The following is a 23133-nucleotide window of genomic DNA, read 5'->3' on the forward strand; positions in this document are numbered from 1 at the left end:
TTCTTGAGAGTGGGAGTGGCATACCCACCTTTCAATCCACACCATTTTGCACAATGCACAGAAAATAGCAGAGGCTCAAACAGCATTTATTGAATAAACCAATAGTTCCTCTCCTTTTTCATTTTTTTTTTTTCTACTGGGTTGTATAAAAATGTACAGAAACCGATCTGCTTTAGCATGATTCTGACTGGCATATTTGCTCAAGCCAGTCCATACCCAACAAGAGTATAATTGGAATACCAAGTCCTTCCAAAACCCTGCCAATCATTCTGCTGTATAAATAGGCACAGGTGATTGGTTCTAATCAAAGTCATTAGGGTGGTTCTGGAATGATCCTGCTGCCATATGTAGATAATTATGGCAGAAGTCTAAATTTTGGATGCTAGCCAATCCAAATAGCATTAGCATGAAGAATTTGCATAGAACAAAAGGAGAAGGATGGCACAGTATTTGGACATAAATAATAATGACTGGTATTTATATAGCATTTTCTATGTGGCAGGCATCCTCTAAGTGGTTTCCATATATTAGCTCATTTACTCAACAGAACAGCCCTATGAGAGAAGTACTCAGTTGTATAGGTGGGTAAACTAAGGCCCCAGGAGAGTCGGTAACCTGGCCAAGATTATACAGCTAGTAGATGGTGGGTCTCTGTTGGGACCTGGTAGATTAACTTCATCTCTGTGCTCTTCCCTGCTACACTGTGCTAGAGAGTGAGCTCCTTCTAGAAGAGAACATCAATTGCATGTCTCAGTGTGACTCTGTCAGCATTCCCCATAGTTCATGTGTTAGTGAGTAAGAGACCTAACTTGATCCTTGGAAGCAGAACAGACCATCTTATTAGAGTAGCAGTCCTCAAATCTTAGGTATACCAGTTGACTTTCTTTCTCTCTCAAATATACACACACACATACATACAGCTGTACTCATCTGTCAGGAAGGAGAGATTCAGGAATCTTCAATGGACAGCTTATCTATAAACTGCAAATTAAAATATTTTTTCAGAATAAGAACAGTGCTGTTGTTTTCCTAGAATTTTATTTCCTTTGGATATACGACTGGCATGCCAGAATAAGGAGTTTGACTGGTGGTTCCTGAGTCTAAAAGACTCCTATTAATGATACCTCTGTCTGTCTTTACTTGATGGTTCTTTTGGGGTCAACCAGGAGTCTAAGGCCCCTCATGTACCCTCTGGGCTGTGTCCAGTCCCCTTCCCCCATGAAGAAAATTAGAGTGACTTGTCACACAGGGACCTTCCTGTGAAATGAATTGGCCCTCATTCCTGGAGTTTTTCACATTTGTAAGAACCGTTTCATTGGTGACATCACATTTGAAAAAATAGGACTTGGAGTCAGTATTTTTGCATGGCCTTTTCTTCCAAGATGTTGTCTCCCGATGTCTATAAACAAATATGATGTGACGTGATCAGACCAGGTAGACACACCGCCTCTCTCTATCTCTGAGGTCAGTGGGAGAATTTGGGAGCTGACATTTTTAACAGAGTTCTCCACAACAGACTGTTCCATGAAAGAAACACACCCAGCAACGTAAGGACTTTACAATAGCTTCCATCTTCTCTGTCCCTTTTATGTCACATGGGAAACCATTAGAACTTTATTTTTTAAAAAAGGAAAGTAGTATCAGTATCTTTAAAGCAGTGGTTCTCAAAGTGTGGCCCCCCAGACAAGCAGCGTCTGCATTACCTGGAAACTTGGTAGAATGCACATTCTTGGGTTCTAGTCTAGACTTCCTGAGTCAGGGACTCTGGGGTGGGAATTCACAAGGTGTGTTCTAATAAGCCCTCCAGGGAGAACCGCTGTCATAAAGAACTAAGATATATAATTAGATCATTCTTCTTAAGATATGATGTCACCCAAGTAGATGGATGCAAAGGGTACATTATTTAAGTATCATGCCCTCAGGGGATATCCCAGCCAATATGTTAGCTAGGAATGGAGCTCTGTACCAAGCATAAAGTCAAATTGTAAGGAGCTCGACATAAGCCACTGGGAAATTGAAGGAATTCATTTATTAGACCCCAGAGAAACACTTCACCAGTGTACAAACCATTATTTTGCCCATTGATCAAGGCAGGTGGGATGTGGTTGGAGGCTGATGATTAATTCAGATGATTCTTACTTGGAGGAGCTCAGCTGTCTTCCTTGCTATGATATTAAAACGGAAGATTCTGAAAGTTAATTCAACTAAGGACTTTAATCATCCAGGGTGATAGGATGCGCTGAGAGACTCTAAAGATTGGGGCCTCGGTCAAATTCGAATGTTACTGCTTTTAACTGGGGCCATTGCAAGACTCACAGAGCAAATGGAAGACGCACAGTGTGATCTTTAAAATTAGTTACAAAGATCAAAACATTTTTTAAAAAGCTGGAGTGATTTTTCTGAGCATAAAAATGTATCCTTTTGGAAAGAATTAATTTGATAAAATTACTCATTAGACCCGTATATCGTTGTGTCATTTTAGCTGCAGTGTCTAAAATAACTTCAACTTTTTGAAGAAGCTGGTACAAAATCTGTAAGTTACATACCTAATTAGGTCAGACAGTAACTAACTTGCCTTTCCGATACTGGTCTTAGGAGAATATTAGTTATGGTTACCCTCTGTTGGTTTGAGAAAGTTAGCATTTCTTGGGGTATCATCCCAACCATGTATGGATAACGTCATAAAGAATCAGAGTTACACACCCCCCTCCCCCAGATGGCACCACCACAGTTGACCTGGATAGACCAACGGTCGTGACCTAATGTGTTGCTTTTAATACACATATCTTTGGTCATTTTCCTTTCTCTGAGTCCAGGGCCACCAAGATGAAAGGTTTATATAATGTTGGAGAGAAGGGTAAGAAATCATAGGCTCACAGAATTCTTTGTGTTGGTGGAAGAGTTCAGCTCTCCTCATCCCCTTCTGTTGGCATAGCCACAGCTGTGGGTTAAGACCCAGGAGCCTTTTAATCTTCCAGAGGTTAAAGAACTCTCCTTGATTCTTAGACCTTCCTTTAAACCAGCCTTTACTCCCTGAAATTGCAGTCCATAGGGGCAGGCTCTAGCGAGGAGGACTAACTTAAGTCTGCTCTGACCTCGCCTTTGCAGCACGAATCCCCCCAGTCAGCACCGTCACTGAGTAGACTGGATGAGTTTACCCAGTTCCCTGAAGCAATATCAATTCTTGAACATCGCTTTGTGCCTGCAGGTTCTTCACCTCAGTCTTTTTCAGACTCCTAACAACTCTACAAATTAGGTATACAAATGAGGAAAAGGAAGCTCAGAGAGACCGAGCACCTTGCCCAACATTGCACAGTTCCTAAGGGGCAGAGCTAACATTTGAGCTCAGGTCCAGTTAGCATTGGGGTTAGGGTAAGGTCTAACTCTATAAAGTCCAACATCTTCTCTGGCCCTCTTTATGAAAGTGGGTCACCCCAACACACTGCCCTCTGATAACCCACTGATCGTGTGGAAATTTCATAGGTAGATGCAAATCAGTCTTCCCTGGTGCATCTATTAGGTCTGGGATGCCCCAAGCATGCACCATGCCAGTCTGGTTGGTTCTAGGGATAGTTTAAGAGGTAGTGATTGTCAAAGTATGACCCTTGGACCTACTGCATCAACACTACCTATGAACAGGTTGGAAATGCACCTTATCAGACCCTACCTGAGACCTAATGGTCAGAAACTCTGGGGGTGGGGCCTGGGGATCTGGGTTTTCGGCAAGTCATCCAGATGGTTCTCCTGGATAGGCAAGGTCTGAGAACCACTGGTCTCACGTCTCCATCTTGGGGGAACAACGCCAGTTTCCTCTTCGACCCTGTCAGGTGATTAGGATTTTCTTCTGGATACCTGAGGTTTTATTCACCACACACATGCCCCTAGGATCCCAATGGGTATGTTCAAGTGTCTCCAGGCTTTCTGGGATACAGGGACTTAAAAAAAATAGGAAGAAGCAGAAAAACTCTGCCTCTCCCTTCCATTTTCTCTAATGAATGCCCACCACTTTATGATTTCCCTTTTGCAAAGGGAATGTGGTTTTCTTGTAATTTCCTTTCCCCCCACAAGGATATTTAGAGACGATAAGAAAAAGGCTGTCTCTGAATATGTGAGGCTGTTGCTTATTAACAGCAAGTTGTAGTGGAAAGATGAGCTTTGGAGGCCTATGGAACTGTGGTTAAATATCATTTCTACTTTACTGGCTTTGAGACTTTGGGAAATAATCTGTTCCGATCTCTGAACTCTTTCTTCCCCCCATTTTTGATGTGAAGAAGATAAACACTACTTAGGGCTGTTGTGGGAATCGTATGATGTAGGAGGTACCTAGCACAGCGCCTGACATCTTATAAATAAATAACAACCATTATTATTATCGAGACTGAAACCGTCTTATTTTCTCGGGAGGAGAGGTATGGAAGCCTCTGGATAACCATGCTGTATGTTCCTCAGGAATCAAATTTATTTCTTGGTAAGCAATAGAAATATGGTATATTAAAACCAAGATTCTGTTGAAGCTCTTCTGCATGTTTTTGAGTTTTGAAGGGAAAGCATGTTTTGAAGAAAATCTAGACTTCTGAAAACTGGCTTTATTGCTTTATAGCTCATCCTTTCTGACAGCCCCACCCCTTTGCCCTTAGGCATACCTCACAGGAGCAATGTGGAAAGCACTAGAAAGGAGGACTTTGACCAGTGGGTGAAAACAGCAAGTAGGCAGATTGCGGTAGAGCTGGATGTCACTTTCTAACAATTAGGGAGAGGGGCTCTGTGGTAATGGGGAGCCTGCCGGAGATGTCCTAAGTGGGGTTTATTGGAGGTCACGGTAGGACTTCGTTACTCCCACATCCTTCCCAACCATGAGAGCCTTTGGAGTAGGGTTCCCGTCCACTTGGCTCCTCCCCTAACAGGTCCGCAGATAACAGTGGTGCCTATTTAAATGAGTGAAAGAATGAATAAGTGAATGAATGAATGAGAGGGTGCCCTTTGATTCTCTACCCCCAGGCCACTGTACCATTCTACACCTGCCATCACTGAGCACCCTAACTCCACTTGGACTTTTAGTAACACTCCCCCTTCCGGTTGGGACTCTGTTGAGCGTCAAGTAACAGAAAACCAGCCTTGAACTAAGAGGAGCTTATTTACCTGATGAAACAAGGAGTCTGTTCTTTCCCTCGTGGTTGCTTGATGGCTGCAAAGTTCCAGCTATCACATCATCCTGGCATTCGAGGGCAGAAGAGCAAGGACAGGGGGAGAGTCATGCCAACAGATATCCGCTTCTGCCTCTGTGTCGCTTCTCCGCTGCTCTTGGCAGACCATCCCAAACTGGGACATTAGCAACGACTATTTATTTAACGCATGTCTACGTGGGGAGGCAGCTGGGGCAGGCTCGGCTGGGCAGGGGTTTTCTTTGGGGGGCTGTCCTCATGGGTCAGCAGGGTGGGTCAGCCTCTGGAGGGGGCACCCGGCCACATGCCTGACATCCTCCCAACAGGCTCCCCTGGGTTAGAGGTGCCCGGCCACCCAGGAGCGTTTCCAGGAGAGGGCATAAGCATGCTAGGCCTCAAGACCAGTCCCTCACCTTGCCTCATCTGTGGGCCAAAGCAAGTCACAAGGCCAGTTCAGCATCAAGAGCTGGAAGAACAGATGCTGCCTCCTGATAGGAATGACTGCAAAGCACAAAGCACAGAGATGTGCTTACACGGAGGGCCTGGAAAAGGGAGGCCATTCATCTAGGGCAGACTCATTAGCCGGACTTAAAACTGGCCAAGTACCTTCCATCCTGCCTCTCCCCTTCCCCTCCCCCTTCTCTTTCTTTTCCCATAAGTTTTACCAGACCCTGTAATAATGACAAGCAAGGGAAAAAGGGTGCTGGGAAAGAGTGCTGGGATAAAGCACTTCGCAGTACCCACCGTATCATTGAACCCCCATCCTTGACTTTGCTAATGAAGTTCCTCTTGGACCAGCCTCCTTATTAGACTGTCAGAAACCTCAGCCCCAGTGAATTCCTACTGATACACCCCTAGAAGCATTCATTTTGGCCCAGGCAGCCCTCAAAACGGGTTCCTGTTGAGGTGTTAAGGAAGGGGGAGTGATACAGACAATATGCCTCTTTTCTTTCCCCCACCCCTCCCTGCCATTGAAATGTCAGTCAGCGCTAATTCTTGCAAAGTATCTGTGAGTAGAGAAGGGCCACCCCGCTTCCCTGCCGTGTTCCTAGCTCTCCCTAGAAACATACTCTGTGATAAGGCATGAAAGGAGACCTTCAAAAACCTGCATATAATAATAGGTCTCCCTAAGGATTTTTACTTGAAAGCCAAATGATTTGTAAATGGCATGTAGGTAAATAATCAGTCTGGATGCAGAAACTTGTTGGCTACACTGGCGTTTCAGGGACTATATATACACACACACACACACACACACACACACGCTTACACACTCTGAAGATAAGGAAGGTTATTACTCACAAAGGAAAAAAACTAATGAGCTCATGATCAGAAGTTCATAAAATAATAGCGTTTCTTGTGTACTTACTATGTGACTGGTCAGGTGCTAAGCATTGGCATAATCTTTTTTTTTTATTATTTCCATTTTATTTATTTATTTATTTTAATTTAATTTTATTATGTTATGTTAATCACCATACATTACATCATTAGTTTTTGATGGAGTGTTCCATGATTCATTGTTTGCATATAACACCCAGTGCTCCATGCAGAACGTGCCCTCCTTAATACCCATCATCGGGCTAACCCATCCTCCCACCCGCCTCCGATTTCCCCCCCTTCATTTTCAAAGATTTTATTTATTTATTTATTTGACACAGAGAGAACACAAGCAGGGGGAGTGGCAGACAGAGAGAGAGGGAGAAGCAGGCTCCCCACTAAGCAAGCAGCCCAATGTGGGGCTCGATCCCAGGACACTGGGATCATGACCTGAACCGAAGGCAGACGCTTCACCGACTGAGCCACCCAGGCTCCCTGCATTGGCATAGTCTGATTTAATTTTCAAACTGTCTGACGAAGTAGGAAATATCCCCATGTTTACATATGATGAGTCCGAGGCACAGGTCCATCAGATATGTTTTCCAAGATCACGCCTGGGGAATCAGGATTCAATTTCATCTCTGTCTGACCACAAGCCCTTACTCCTAACCATGAGAACACACTGTGTTCTATTTATTTATAATCCATGGTGCAAAAGTAATTAGAGTAAGCCTAGAAAAGAATTCATGCTTCCTAAGTATCAGCTGTCTTGACTGATGGAGCCTCTGCCTGTGTGAGAGCCAAACACTCAAAATTCAAACAAATGGGTAGGTTGCTCAGGGCTCCAGTGACTAAGGTATTGTTCGGCGAAGGAGAATCTATTACTTAAGATGGATGATTATCAATAATTGTAAAAGGTGTAAACAAGATCTTTATTAATGAAGCAGTTCCTTAGCGATGTCATCTTTGCCTATCAATCTACATTTGTAGGTTGGGAGCTTGTGGTGGGTTGTGCTATTGTTTATTGTTTGTTTTTTTGTCTCTGTACTGTAGGGTTTGGGTGTGTCATCCAACAGATTAGTGTTTCCCGAACTGGTTACACGGAATATTACCTTTATGATGTGTTTGTAGGTGTCCCATGAACAAAAAGGGTCCCACGGTCGAATAAATTTGTAAAATGTAGGGTTTGTTAACACTTAAGGTTACTTACTTTACTACAGGACTTTTGAACAGTGCAGTCTGCATCATGGCGCTGCGAGGTGGGAGTAGACTCCGCTTTGTTGGCCATACATACTGGATGACTGGAAATACTGTTTGACTGTGGGTCAATCTGATCTCATTTTGGTTGGTCGGAGTTCGTAAATGAGAGCAGACCCGTAGAGCTCTCCAATCCCACTCCTGCGTACCATGTCTCATGTGTTTTTCTTTTCTTCCTGTCCTTCTAGAAATTCTTTTCAAATCATTTTCTTCCCATCCTTCTAAAAGTTCTTTTCCGTTTGAATGAAAGTTACTTTGCTTTCAGAGATTTAGGACTTCCAGGAGCAACTGGCTGGCTCATTTGGAAGAGCATGTGACTCTTGCTCTTGGGGGTGTGAGTTCGAGCCCAACAGAGGGTATAGAGATTACTTACATAAACAGAGATTTAGGACTTCCCATGTTTGTTTACCTAAAGAAACATAATTCATGTGTTAGCTTTTAAAGACCAAAGAACATTCATTTGGCTCTTTGTGTGTATTGGTTATGTACAAAAGTGTGATATATCCTTGCTTGGATATCACTTCATGTTTCTCGTGCCATATTTGAGAAAGAAAAACAAACTGGGGGACGAAACTACCATTTCTGGAGGGATTGTCTTGTGTAAGTCCTTCTGATGTCTGATTTAACCCTTTCACAAGCCCTGGAGGTAGATCTTTGTGTCTTCACTTTGCAACTGCAAAATCTGCATCTCAGAGATACCAAAGTATTTAAGCATACACAGATAATAAGCATAAGACTTAGGAGGTGAACCCAAATCTATCTGACCCTAAAATGTGTATTCCACTTCTTATGCAAAAACAAGCCAAAAGAATGAAAGTAAAATGATAGGAAAGCTACCACTTGGAAACAGATTTTATTGACAAAGAGATAGTAATAATAGTAACAATCATTTTACTCCCGTGGGACTGAAGAGGCTAAAAGAGATGATAACCAATATCTGTTCAACCAGAAAGAGTGAGAAACTCATCTAGTCTGTTCGCTAGATTAGAAAATTAAGGACTGGTCCTTAAAGCTCGACTAGAATTATTTTCAGAAAGATCAAACTATTAATTAAGAAAATAGATAATAAGAGGCACCTGGATGGCTCAGTTGGTTAAGCATCTGCCTTCAGCTAAGGTCATGATCCCAAGAGCAGGGAGTCTGCTTCTCCCTATGCCCCTCCCCTCTCCAGTGCGCCTCACTCTCTCAAATAAATGAATACTTTTAAAAAAGAAAATAGGTGATAAAATTCTTACCTGTATTGGCAGGAAGAGAGGGCTTATTCGAAAAACATGAAGTAGATGGAACAAGTAATTGGCTACAATGTTGAGTAATTAGTGTCTGGAATTTTTGAATGCAAGATTATGTAAGATGATGGTGCTCATCACAACATGCCCTTTGGTACCATCTGATGACCAAGTAGATAGTCTGTTCAGTGAAATTGCATTGCAGATTCACACTGGGATGTTGACAAAACAGCTGAGACAGATTTCTCCTTTTATAGATGGGGGGGCCACTTCGGAGACATCACCTTCGCTCATGTTAGGATTCAGCTAAGATACTTCATATCCTCTTTTATCAAAGTCACTGCCAGCATTTTGGTCATGGTAGGAATAGAACTTCTAGAAGTTGAGCTAGAGAATGGGCCTTTGTGGAAGCAAAATAAAAGATCAGTAGCCAGGATGTATGTTCCCATCTGAATAAATTCAGCATTTATTATTTGATCAGGGATGAGATCTAGGACTTAACTTGGTTATTTTTAAGGGAAAGGTGACAAGGGGAAAGACTCAAGAAACCAGCGTCAGCATGATCTCCCTATTTTGTTAGCAGGGGTACAGATGGACTATAAACCACATATTCCCTCTTTAACCCTCCAACTTGAAAACAAGCAAATGCCGGGGTGCCTGGGTGGCTCAGTTGGTTAAGCGACTGCCTTCGGCTCAGGTCATGATCCTGGAGTCCCGGGATCAAGTCCCACATCGGGCTCCCTGCTCAGCAGGTAGTCTGCTTCTCCCTCTGACCCTCCTCCCTCTCATGCTCTCTGGCTCTCATTGTCTCTCTCGCAAATAAATAAAATCTTAAAAAAAAAAAAAAAAGGAAGAAAACAAGCAAATGCCTTCCAAATGTAGGAAAAGGACTGAATATGTCACCGATATCTCAAAAAAAAAAAAAGTGAAATATGTTATGGTTCTTTATGCTCTGTGACAGTGCTTTTTTTTTTTTCTTTTAAATCATTATGATATTTTAAAAAATCTATGAATGTGTTCGTGTCCAGGTGATGATGATACATCATTTGTACCCTCTCTACTTGGCTGGGCTCTGCTCCCTCAATGTCATATCATGGTGGATATTTTATTAGTAACATTCTTGGGTACCTGGGTGGCTCAGTTGGTTGAGCATTTGACTCTTGGTTTCGGCTCAGGTCATGATTTCAGGGTCATGAGATTGAGCCCCAGCTCGGGTTCCATGCTCAGCGGGGAGTCTGCTTGAGATTCTCTCCCTCCTCTCTCCTCCTCCTCTCTCTCCCCCAAATAATATAAATAAATCTTTATTAGTATCATTCTTTAGTTCTATCTTATTGTATGAGAGACTTCTCTGTTACACATTTCCCCCACATCCCTTTCTCAGCTATCCCTTATTTCTTTGTCCCCCCATCCTGCCCTGCAATACACACACACACACACATTCTCTCTCTCTCTCTCTCTCTCTCTCTCTCTCTCTCTCTCTGGCTTGATTCCTGTGGCTCCACCACCTAACAGCTATGTGATGCTCGGCAAGTCTCTTAACATCTTGGAAGCTATTTCCTTATATATCAAAGAGAAGTAATAACTTCTCTGCCCACGTCACGTTGCAAACTGTAATGTGCTATCTAAATATAAGTTTTATTTGTGATTATTACTGCCCTGTGCCTACCTTTCCCACTAGAGAATACACATGTCTCTGGTTGAGGCTGTCAGTCATTTTGGGTGTTGAAAAGTCTGATGGAGAAAGAAGTGCCTCTCTCTCCCACCCCACCCACCTACTATTGCCATCACATTCTAGAGTTTATGATGGATTTGTTCTTTTCCCTTTTAACTACTTGAGTGGTGTTTATCTGGTCAGTGGAGAGCATTTCATTTCTATTCCATTTTCATCTGCTCAGCAGTTGCTACTAATTGGGGGGCTGCCTGTCTTTCCATTTCTCTGCTCACCTAGCTTTTCTTCCACCTTCCCGGGAGATGGGAGGCTGCCGAGAATGTCAAGGAATGCGATTAAGCCGCAAGGTTTAAGAAGGAGAGAGGACAGGAAAGGCAGGAGCTAAGAAAGACATACTGTTAGGACAATTTGGAAGGTACTGGGATAATTTCAGAGCAGATTCTCCATTGCTATCATGAATTCACTTAATAGATGTGATTAGATCACTATTATAGTTAGAGGACCTTGAGTGAACCATTAGGGATTTGGAGCAAGGTGGAGACATTTCTGTGTGGCTGTTGAAAACATCAGGCACACATTTCTTGAATTCTTCGAACACTGCCCAAGAGATTTCTTACTCCTATGCCAAAACCACCTGTAAAAATGAGTATCAAAATAGTAACCTATAAATGTAATTAAATAAAAGCATTGCTTTGGAGGGAGGGGGTATAGAGGAATAGAAATGACTCAGGGCTGGAATTCAGGTGTGCCTTTATCTGACATTTCTGCTGCCTTCCCCCTGGGTGACTTTAAACAGCAATAACAATCATCCAGCCAGCTTGGTCATCATCTTGTGGTTCCACTGGTGACTTAAAACAAACACATGGAATCCAACTGGGCCCAAGTCCTGCCCCATCAGGACAGTTCCAAGCAAACCATCGACTTGTGATCTTCATTTGTTCCCATACATGTAATAGTGTTAATGAGGCATGCGCATACGGTTATTCCGAGGGTGAAATATGACCACGTGGCTAGAAGTACTTCGCAAAATCCAAAGGGTTACATAGCAGTTTGTGGGATTTTAGGAACAAGGGAGCAGGTTTTGGACCTTCTACTTGTAGAGTTTGGGCTGAAGGCAATGGGGACTAAGTCTGTAAGTTAAGCAGAAAAGGAGAGTATTTGGAGTGATATCACGTAGTTCACAGGCTGAATAGCAAAGCTGAAGATCTGGACTCAAAAATGATCCAGGAATCATTGGAAAGTGGGGGGCCAGAGCTGCAGCTGTAACACGCCCCACTGGGAGAACATGATTGGGCATAGTTCTTGTCACAGCTGGACCCGTAACCACTGCCGCCGGCCCCAGAGGGGGTTGATACGGCCACCACCCAAATCAATTCTACATGGTCATTTGCCTAATGGCATCGTAGTAGGAGGAGGCAAGATTCTGTCCCTTACCTCTCTTGGGATTTCTCCCCACATAGGAGCAGTGTTCGGAAGTCCATTTGGGGCATGTTTTTGTTAAATAGCCTACTCAGAGTCTACAGATGATTGCTGGCAGGGCTAAATCCCTTGTCTCTGCATTCCTCATCTCCTAGACCTTTTCACCATTTTACGTTTCCTCATATCAATGTGTTCAGTCTTTTAATGAATATCGAATCTCTACCCTATACCAGGCATTGTGGGGGGATTCCTCGAGCTCTCCAATTTTAAGATTTTATGATTAAATATTTCCATGCAACATTTTCCTGGGGATAAAGCACTATGTTAAGAACATTGTTTTCACAATGAAGTTTTAGAGAGCGTCCAATTTAAAATGAAGATTACTATCAGAAGTATCCTGCAGATTCAGCAGAGAGGCATGGCTGGAAAAGATAATTTTCTCAACAAAAAGAAGGAGGAAATAACAGCACCAGGGGGATTTCTCAGGCTCCATCTGTGTCCACTGTTAAACTTTATTATATAAACCGAAGGAGGGGTTGTACAAGTCAAGGACTTAGAGCCCATAGCATGAATCTGGAAGTTGGCTTGCCTGGATCTTATACTGCAAACTATTTCCGCACACCCTCTCCATTTTGCCTATGCCCAGCACCAAGATAAAATATGGTCATGGGGTAGAAAGAATGGAAGCTTGGAGAGACTGTTCAAGGCTGATATCTATACAAAAACAATGGAAGGAATGCACCTTTTTCTCAAAGAGGCCCTCTGCCTTCCCCCAGTTGTTGCTGATTGGATACAGAAGGGCCACAGATTCCATAAGATGACAAGTAAGTATCTCAGTCTGAGTTCCCTAGACAGTGGAGCTTAGGGCATATTCTTAGGTGTTAACAGTATTTGGAGGAGTCCAACTCCAGCGACAGGGGGCAGGAGGGATAAATGGGAGTGTGGAAAAAAACAGGAGTGACTCTGGAAAGGCAGGAAAGCAAATTTAAGGGGTTACATCACAGCTTTTAGAACAAGCACAGTGGATTGCTTGGTCTCTCCAGATGTCTTTAGAGAGGCCGCCTGAAACCACTGCATGTTTTAATAGTCCATCTTGAAGGAGGAAGGGAGAAGAATTTTTATACTAGCTTTGGTCTCTCTTTGGTCCAAGTTGTCCCATGTGGCATCAACTCTCCTGCATTTGGGGGTTGACCTCCTAGGCCCTCCAGTAGCCCCCTAGGAAACCAGATCTCTGGCACCTAGTAGAGCAGTATCCATGGCACAAGCCACAATACTCAGGCCGAACCTGTGATGGAAGCAAGCCATTGGCACTGCCCATCTCTTCACCTGCAGCCTCACTGGGGACCAGCTGGACAGGACATTGCATGTGTCAAAGAGCTCCATTGTGTCTCATGCCTTGGTAGCAACAGAAAAGACCAGGAATTAGAGGCAAGAGGTATGCACATCAAGGCACAAGATATGCCTCTGAGTGATACGAGGGATCTAGAGCAATCAGTACAGAGACCACAGTCAGCTAAGCCAGTGGCACACCACAAAGGAGGGCACAGAGATGGACATTCCTTTTGCACCTACGAGAATGCATTTGGGCCAGGAGATCCTCACAGAGGCTCACAAGTACCATCAATGGAAAGACATGGCCAAGGGTATCCAGAGAGGTCAATATACTGGGTTAAGATAACCTTACACTAGCATGCTGAAAATTTTTGGATGAAATACAAATAAATTAAAATGCATGGCTGGATTCAAAAGAAGGGGAAATCCCTGCTCCCAGGAAAAAAGAGGAAATTAAAACCATATTGGCAAATGTATGGACTGGTTTTGCAGCTTACTCTTAGAAGTTGGAAAAGAGTGCTTTTCTTATGCCAGTAACCTATGGGATTTAATTTTTTCCTTAGGCTTGAGCAAAATAGGAAGCATAGACTTCAAAGGACTGCATCCATATTACACCTAATATATATACACATCATCATCATCATCATCACAGGGCAGTGGCAAGGAAGATTTTCTCTCACTGTCTGCATCTGGTTGGGCAAAAAAGTTTCTTCTGAAAAATCAAAACCAGGACTGCATTTCATAGAGGCCTGAAGTCTGATTTTATATTGCTGGACAGTTATAGGGAACCACCAAGGTGAAACTACATCATAAAACAGAAAAACTGGGGCGCCTGGGTGGCTCAGTTAGTTAAGTGTTCAACTCTTGATTTTGGCTCAGGTCGTGATCTCAGGGTGATGAGATTGAGCCCTGTGTTGGGCTCCATGCTCAGTGGGGAATCTGCTTGAGATTCTCTCTCTCCCTCTCCCTTGGCCCCACCCCCTGTACTCTCTCCAAAATAAATAAATAAATCTTTTATTTTTTATTTTTTTATTTTTTTACCAAACCAAAAATATTGTATTGCTGAGTCAACTTGAGTTTCAAAGGATGGGAGACAGGAGTCCACAGCCTTGCCAGGACACCCAGGTCAGGACAGAGATTAAGGCCCAAGTTCCTGGAGGCTCCACTTAGGGCACTATCTACTCTGATCCTGTTAATAAATAAATCTTTTAAAAAATAAAAATAAAACAGAAAAACTGATCCTGAGACAGTGATACCACTAGAGTGTTCAGTATAAGCAAAAACAGAAATGTAGGGGAAAGGCAAATTGTGAGATTTCTGAAGGAAAAGGAACATACCACAAGATATCAACTCACCATAGAGCCAAACTATCTGATAATTTAGACTTCTAGAACCTGAACAGGGCAATCTGGAAATGTATGTAAAAAAAAGTCCTTAAAATTATTGAAAATGTTAAAAAAAAAAAGGATTTATTCTACTAATAAAAGATTAAGATCTTAGAAAAAGAACAGTTAACTTTGAAAAAAGAACCAAGTACAAAATTTCTAGATGTGGAAAAAGTCGCAGCTGAAATTAAAAACCAAGTGGCGAGGTTAAATAATAGATCAAATACCACCAAAGAGAGAATTAGTAGATCGGAAATAATTTCAAGAAATTATACAGAATGCTGAGCAGAGAGAAAAGGACACAAAGGGAGAATTAGGCTAAATAGTTTAAAATCTGTAAATCCCACATATAACTAATATGTTATATGTTCCAGAAGGAAAAGATACAGAGAAAATATGGGAGAAACAGTATTTGAATGGATAATGATAAAATGTTTTCCAACACTGATGAATGACTTGAATCCATGGATTTGAAAAACACAGTGACCTTCAAGTAAGTGAAATAATCAAAACCCCAAATCTCAGGTCGCATTTTAAAGCAGATAGACATTAACGACAGGTCCCTTACACAGAACAAACTTGAACTGGCAGAAGACTTCTCAATATTTATAATTATGCCAGGCAACACTGTGATGAAACAGTATCACCATTGGTTTGAGAGTCTATAACCAGCTGAACTGTCATTCAGGAGGTAAGACAAAATAAATGCATTTTTGCACAAATAAAGACTAAGGAATCTACCTCCATCAACATTAATAAACCTTACAACATAATACTAAGTGAGAAAAGCAAGCTCCAACAGGATATGTAGAATATTATCAACATAAAATTATGAATCCCAACACTGAAGTATCTACTATTCTTGTAATTATTCTTGTATTTAGAATACAAAGCAATGTGGAGGAATAACAGCCACATTTGAGATAGTAGTTACTGCTAGGTGGGGTAGAAGTGAAGCAGGAGGGATGGGAAAGGCAGTGACACTTCAGTTACAACTTGAGTATCTTACCTCTTTATCAATAAGAGAAAAATCTGGAGGAAAGAAGGCAAAGTATTAACATTTTAAAAATCTACATGGGGCACATGGTGTCTGTCATTTTACTTTTTTATGCATACTCTGTATGCTTGAACTCTTTCAAAATAAAACTTTTTAAGGAAAGGAATCTATATCAAAAGGAAAGAATCTACATCCACTAGGAGAGAGAAGGAAGGAAAGGAGAAATGGAGGAGGAAGAAAGAGGTGGCTCACCTTGGTAAGCTCTTGACAGCGATTGGAAACATATTCACCCTTGTAGACAGTGGGAGTCCATTGCAATCTAAGTGGGAAGAAGTGATGGGGCACCTGGGTGGCTTAGTCAGTGAAGCATCCAACTCTTGATTTTGGCTCAGGTCATGATCTCAGGGTCGTGCGATCGAGCCCTGTGTGGGGCTCCGCACTCAGTGGAGAGTCTGCTTGGGATTCTCTCTCTTCTTCTCCCTCTTCCCCTCCCCCACCACTCGTGAGCTCACGAACTTGCACTCTCTCTCTCTCTAAAAAAAAAATAATAAATAAGTGGGAAGAGGTGAAAAAGAGAACTGGATGTCAAATCTGAGTCCTGCCCTCGCTTCTGCTACTGAGCAACTATGTGGACACATGCACAGACATCCCCGCTCTGACTCTGTTTCCTCATCTTTTAATCAATGGGGTTGGAGCTGTCAATCAACAAGATCCTTTCTATTTCCAGCATTCTTTTGTTCTGTTTCCTTTGACTTTTCAGATGGCCACATTTTAGGGCATAAAAATGGCTTTCACTAATGCAGCTGTATTAGTGAGGATTCCTTTGTCTTCAAGTGACAGAGAATTCAGTCCAAACTGGCTTAGGGACAGTGAAAAATTATTGGTTTGTGTAAGATGAAAAACTCAGGGCTAGGTCTAGCTTGAGGCACAGCTAGATTGGGAGCTCAAAAATACTATCGTGTGCCCCAGGTTTGTTTTTTTCTTTTAATCTTCATTGGCTTTCGTTACATTGGCTTCCTTCTCAGGCATCACGTGGTAGACCAGATGGTGGTTGTAGCCAGATGGTGACCGCAGCTCCAGCCCTTAAATCCTCTAAGTTTTCTGTTCTGCAAGAAAAGCAAAATCTCCTTCCCTGAAGTCCCAGTGAAACACTCATTGTGTCTCATTAGCTCTGATAGAATTCTAAGCCCAACATGGAGCCAGTCATTGTAGACAGGGTCGGGAGCTATGTGCTGATCTACTTGAGGTGAACAAGCTCCCACTCTGGAACATGCACAGCTTCACCTCAGCCACACAGATGGGGAGTGGGGGAGGATATCAGTCCCCAGACAGAAACCAGGATGTGATTACCAGAAGGAGGAAGACTGGCTATCAGATGGCAAAACCGATTGTCTGCCACAGCCCACAAAATGACAGGAGTGATTTCCCAGTAAAGAGGGTCTTAAGAACGTTAAGTCTCATTGCATACAGAATGACAAAGGGCCAGAGAGAAATCTTAAAAGTGTGGACCATTCGAAGCACAAAACGGGGCTATGTGAGGACAAACACATCTTGGCTTTCAGACTCCAGTATTCATGAAGTAGGCAGAAAGGCTTCTTTTGCCCGAAAGATGGAGTCAAATGAGTTCTAAGTAGAATGACAGAATTAGAATGGTATCATGGGAAATAATGGGCCAGGAGACATTCCCCGATGGTAAAAAGGAAAGTTTAAGAGGAGGTTATGTGGATTTGTGGAAGATAGAGTGTGACATCTTACCAAGAGATGACTGGGGAGCTGTGCACAGGTTCGGAGAATGGCACTATGTAAGACGGGTAACATCTCTGCCCATGGTGCCTCTGTCAGAAGAAGAACATGTGGGACACCTGGGTGGCTCAGTCGGTTAAGCATCTGCCTTTGGCTCAGGTCATGATCCTTCCGTCTTGGGATCAAGTCCCCCGTCGGCCTCCCTGCTCAGCGGGGAGTCTGCTTCTCCCTCTGCCCCTCCCCCCTGCTCCTGCTCTCTCTCTCTTTCTTGCTCTTTCAAATAATTTTTTTTAAAAAAGAAGAACATGGGATTCTGTAAATCATTTATCTTCATAGCACTGCAAGAAAAATGTTCTATTTATTCTTGAACCCCTCTCCAAACTTAAACCTAAAGTAGATCCATCTTAATAATTTGAAATAAAAATAGGTATGTTTACACATAATGGATGTGCAGAAAACATTTGCCAGCTGTGATTCCCATAGAGTCCAATAATCCTGGAAATGGGAGAGAGTAACATGTGGGGAGGTGGGGAGGATTGGGGAAGCATTTCCCTATCCCTCCATCCTTATCTGTTGATCTAGATATCCCAGATCCTCCACCTTCCTCTTTTCACCGGCTCCAGCTTCCTCTCCCACATTCCTTGTGTCCAGAAAACAACCACAAAAACCGCATGGCAGTCTCTCCTGTGTCAACCCTGTGGCAGCTACAAAGATTTTACCAGAAGCAGCTTGGCACTCTGCGTTATAAATTAGGAATGTGCTCACGAGCCCTGTGCAAAAAAAAAAGCCTTCTCTAAGGCTTCTTCTGGTTGCCTGTTGGTCAAAACACCCAGACGAACCCCTCTCTCATTCGCTTTCTTCTGTTCCGTTCCCAGGACACCCTCAAGGCTACATGGACATGTCCCGTCCCACCCTAGGCCTCGCTGTTCAGAGTGAAGCATCTTCAAGTTGGTTAGCTAATTAGTTAAGACATCAATCATTTATTCCCCAAATATTTCTGAGCAACCTGTCTTTCATGAGTTGCGTTCCTGACCTCGCTGATGGGAATTCTTCTTCGAAAGGACTCCCGTCACATCAGAGGTGGGCGGTCCAAGGGCCAACAGGAGGGGAAGAGAACAGAGAACTCCAGCCCACCCTATAAGTGAAGCAAAATAAAGCCCCCATATGCGTGTCCTGACATCTGTCCATGGTACTCTGTCTTGGGAGGGTGAGAGGAGCAACACATTCATTGAGCTGAACTGGGGCCTTTCCTGGCCTGCCTGTTCCTCAGTTTACTGCCTTAGTTTGAGCGTAATCGCAGAGACCAGAGAGAGTAAGTATAGCTGCTCACCAGATACAAATACTCCACCTGTCAAGTGAGGCACGACATCTGTAATTAATGGTAGCTAACCTCGATGGAGTACGTACCCATCTCGCAGCCACTACGCTGTGCTCTGTACATGTAATATTTTACTTTACGTTCAGAAAACCCCGAGTGCTATTTTATCCTCCTTTTACTCTTAGGAAAACTGAAGCATAGGGAGTTCCCAAAGGCACACAGTTAATAAGTGGTGGGACTGAGCTTGACGCCAGGTGATCTGGCTCCAGAATGGGATTTTATCCACCCCAGCAGCATGCTGTCCCCTGATGAAAGAACTGTAATAGGGGTGGGCAACGCGGATGTGTTCGGTCCTTTGAAACAGCTGAGGCAGAGTTAATCAGCCCTGAGGACGTCTGGGGTCCAGGAAGGAACAGGTGTATTGTAAAAGAGCCCACTCTGAGCATAGCCAGGTGGGATTTAATGAGAGAACTGTCCCTGCTTAAAAGAGGGGAGGCCAAGCGTGGGGACTGGGTGGTGGCAGCAAGATGTCTCTAGAAGGAAGGGATATATTCTACCCATTCACGGCTTCTCTACCTAGCAGAATGCTAGGGTTTGTATCTGCTATCCATGGCTGTGTAACAAATGATCCCCAAACTTGGTGGCTTGAACAGCACACATCAACTACCCCACAGTTGCTGTGGGTCAGGAATCCATGTGTGGCTGTCCCGTGTGCCTCTAGGTAATGGTTTCCACAAGAATGAAATCACAGGGTAGGCCAAAGCTACGGTCAGCTTGAGGCTCAACAGGTGGACGACCCAATTCTAAGTTCACTCAGCATTTGTTGGCGGGATTTGGTTCCTTGGGGACTGTTGTCCGAATGCCACCCTCCAGTCCTTGCCACATGGGCCCCTCCCAACAGCAAGACAACTTGCTTCATCAGAGCAGTCAAGAGAGAGGGTGACAAAAGTGACACTCATCACTTTTGCAAGTCCCTGGGTCTGGCCCACATTCAAGGGGGAGTTAGATCCCACAAGGGGATTGATATTGGGGCCGAGAATCATGGGAAACATGTCAGAGAGCTGTACCCCACAGAGGTCCAAGCCTATCTGTCAAAGTTGAACTTTGCCCATCAAAATGCAAATACAAAAAAAAAAATGCAAATACCCCTCATAGGAATTGGGGAAAAAATAATCAATAAAATTAAGTTGTTAAGGTGATTATTAAATCATGTCCTTCAAGATAAGTTACCCGTGTTTAGGGATTTGAATAGGAAAAGGAGGGAAGGGGGCTAATAGTTATTGGTGCCCTATTGAATGAATCTGAGGCTCACAGACTTCTAGAATTTGCTTAAGATCATGCAGCGAGGAAGGGATGGGGTTACAATTGCAATCGGTTCTTCCTGTCTCTACAAGCTCATCTTCCCATTCGTTGTGGTCATTAGTGCTGTTTGTCAAGTGCCTCCCATTCTGTCCACTCTGGGCCCAGCGGATGACCATACTTTCTACTCTTCTTGTGATTGGGCTGGGCCAGGAGACCAATTCTGGTCCATGTGTTGTGAGTAGACGTGTCTTACTTCCAGGCCGGAGTGTTTGATTGCAAGACCCCTCAGTGGCCTCTGTGGCACCAACAAAGTTTGAGTCCCTGACTGACTGATGTGCAGACTCGCTCATGCCAAACCTTCACCAACCCTCAATGGCCACCAACCCACAATGGCCACCAACCCACCATGGCCAATAGCATGAACAAGAAGTAAACTCATGTCATCAGGAGTCACTGAGCTTTGGAGGGGGAGTGATTCGAACTTTCCTGGCTAATGTATCTCTGAAGGGAAGACAAAAGAGCAGAGAGGAAGGGGCTGTGGAGGCTGCCCTAAGAGGAGCTCTGGTTCTGGCTAGCTGGTGTGAGGGCATGGCAGGCACTCACCTTCACCTCAGTTACCTGGGCCCCACGGTGCATGCCTCCTGGCGGCCTTCTATTTCTGAACAGAACTGGCTGGAGTCAGGACCAGAGGGATCGATGGCATGACTCACAGGCAGGCTAAGAACCCCGCCACCTCATTTGCTCTGGATGCTCCTTGCTTTGGAACAGCAAAGAGCACGAACAGAGCTGGAGCAGTGTTATCCCTTCCTGAGCCTGCTATGACACACACAGCTCAGCAAGAGGCTTTTGAAAGAGGCTTAAGTGGAACAGCGTCCACTGAGGAGCCTTGGTGGCTGGAGCAGGCATTTGCTAAGCTGGTTTCCCCTCAGCCAGGCTGGGGACTGGTACCCATAGGGTCGGGCGTCAAGGTTTGGGACAATTTGGGGAGGGCCCCAAGCATAGAGGAGTATGCATCACAAACATCATGCTCCCGTGCGTTCTTCCACTGGGAGGTGGGATTGGCTTATGCTGCCTGGGTCTCTAACTCAGCAGCTGGTTCCTCCGCCTGCGGGCGCCTCTCCTCTGCCCTCCGTACCACCGAGAGGACTTGCAGCACTGACTTGCTGCTGCTCACATGCACAAATCCTGGGTGGACGCGGGTCCCTTGGTAGGCTGCCGTGTCCACACAGGTGACAGCAGAGACACGCCCCCTTTGTGGCTCTGTCCCATTAGCACATACCTCCCCGCCCCTCACTACATAGGGTTGCGTCGCTGCATCAGACTCTGCTCAAAGGTCAGAGTATATCAAGTGAGTCCGAGAAATAGTGCGTTTGATTATACACTGAATCTCGTTTTCTCTTGGTCCAAGGGAAAAGCAACCTTCCCAAGGGAGGGACATTATGGACAGCATGGGTTCCTAATTCTGCCTCTTGGTTTTCAAGTCTAAGATTGTTTTTGGAGTGGTTTCTTCTCCAAGCTTCCACCCTATGAATTTGTGTCCATCCTTCAGGAAACCCCACTGTCAGGGTTGATCTCACCCAAGAGCTATTCTCTCTTCCCCTCCATGCAGCCTCTGGTTTCCTTAAGCCTAATTTATTCGGTCTACAAACACACCAGGGCTTGGGGCTGGGACTCTAGCACCACCTTCCAAGATGGATTTAGGTACTTGAAGTAAAACGAACAAACAACCAGAATAGCTCGTCCTTGGCCTCATCTGTGCTGCCAGATTCCGCCTATGATGCATTTGAAGAATTGCTTCTGTTGCCAAATACAGTGGAAACATCACCGACGGGTCCAGCCACTCTTGCCCCTCATTTGATAGATAGAACAAACTGGTTTGACATGCCTTGACACCCAGGGTGCCCTTCAGGAACTCTGGGGTCCTAAAAACAGATTTGCTTGTAAGAAAGAACAAAATGATGCAGGTCTAAGTTCTTCCACGAGGATGGACGTTGAAAGGTCAGAGATGAGAGGATAAATAAAGGCTCAGTGGTGGTGAGGGGATGGTTCATTGAGAAGACACTAAAAGAATGGGAAGCTATGCTAGATTCCCATGACTTCTGTAAGCAGTGCCCCTGGGACCAGAGGCAGGGTGGATGCCTGCTCAGAGTCAGTGCAAAGGGAACCCTTAGGTAGACGCCCCAACCATCCAGTTATCTGTAAGTTCTGGTTTGCTGCCCCAATGTTCACGCTCAGCCTACCTCTCTGAGAGTCCTGTACAAAAGGCTAAAGTTGAATGAATCACAGGGCTGGATGCCACCTGAAGCCTAGGGCCACCACATCTGAAATACATATTATCTATGGACATGTACAGAGAACATTGTGTCTGTTACAGTGGTTTAGCTTCAAGCAAGGAAAACCAACCCTGCCTAACCTAACTAGAGAAGGGATTTATTGGAAGGATGTCTGGTAGGCATAAAAACAGAAATGTCCATCCACTGATGGATGGATAAATTAAATATATATATCCATACAATGAATAGTATTCAGCCACTAAAGGAGTGAAGGGCTGACTCATGTTACAATAGCAACAGAACTTAAAAACATGATGCAAGGGCACCTGGGTGGCTCAGTTGGTTAAGCGACTGCCTTCGGCTCAGGTCATGATCCTGGAGTCCCGGGATCGAGTCCCGCATTGGGCTCCCTGCTCTGCAGGGAGTCTGCTTCTCCCTCTGAACCTCCCCCCTCTCATGTGCTCTCTCTCTCATTCTCTCTGTCTCAAATAAATAAATAATAATAAAAAAAAAAACCATGATGCAAAGTGAAAGAAGCCAGTTGCAAAAGACCACATGTTGTGTGATTCCATTCATAGGAAATGTCCAGAAGAGGCCAACCTTTAGAGACAGAAAGTAGGGTAGTGCATGTGTACGGCTGGAGGGCTGGGGAGAAATGGAGAGTGATTACTAATAGGCACAGAGTTTCTTTTTGCAATGATGAAAATGTTCTAAAATTGATTGTGGTGAT

This window comes from Mirounga angustirostris, unplaced genomic scaffold, assembly GCF_029215605.1.
Source record: "Mirounga angustirostris isolate CCGP_5_RB_7025 unplaced genomic scaffold, mMirAng1.0.hap1 SCAF_17, whole genome shotgun sequence".
Taxonomy (NCBI): Eukaryota; Metazoa; Chordata; class Mammalia; order Carnivora; family Phocidae; genus Mirounga; species Mirounga angustirostris.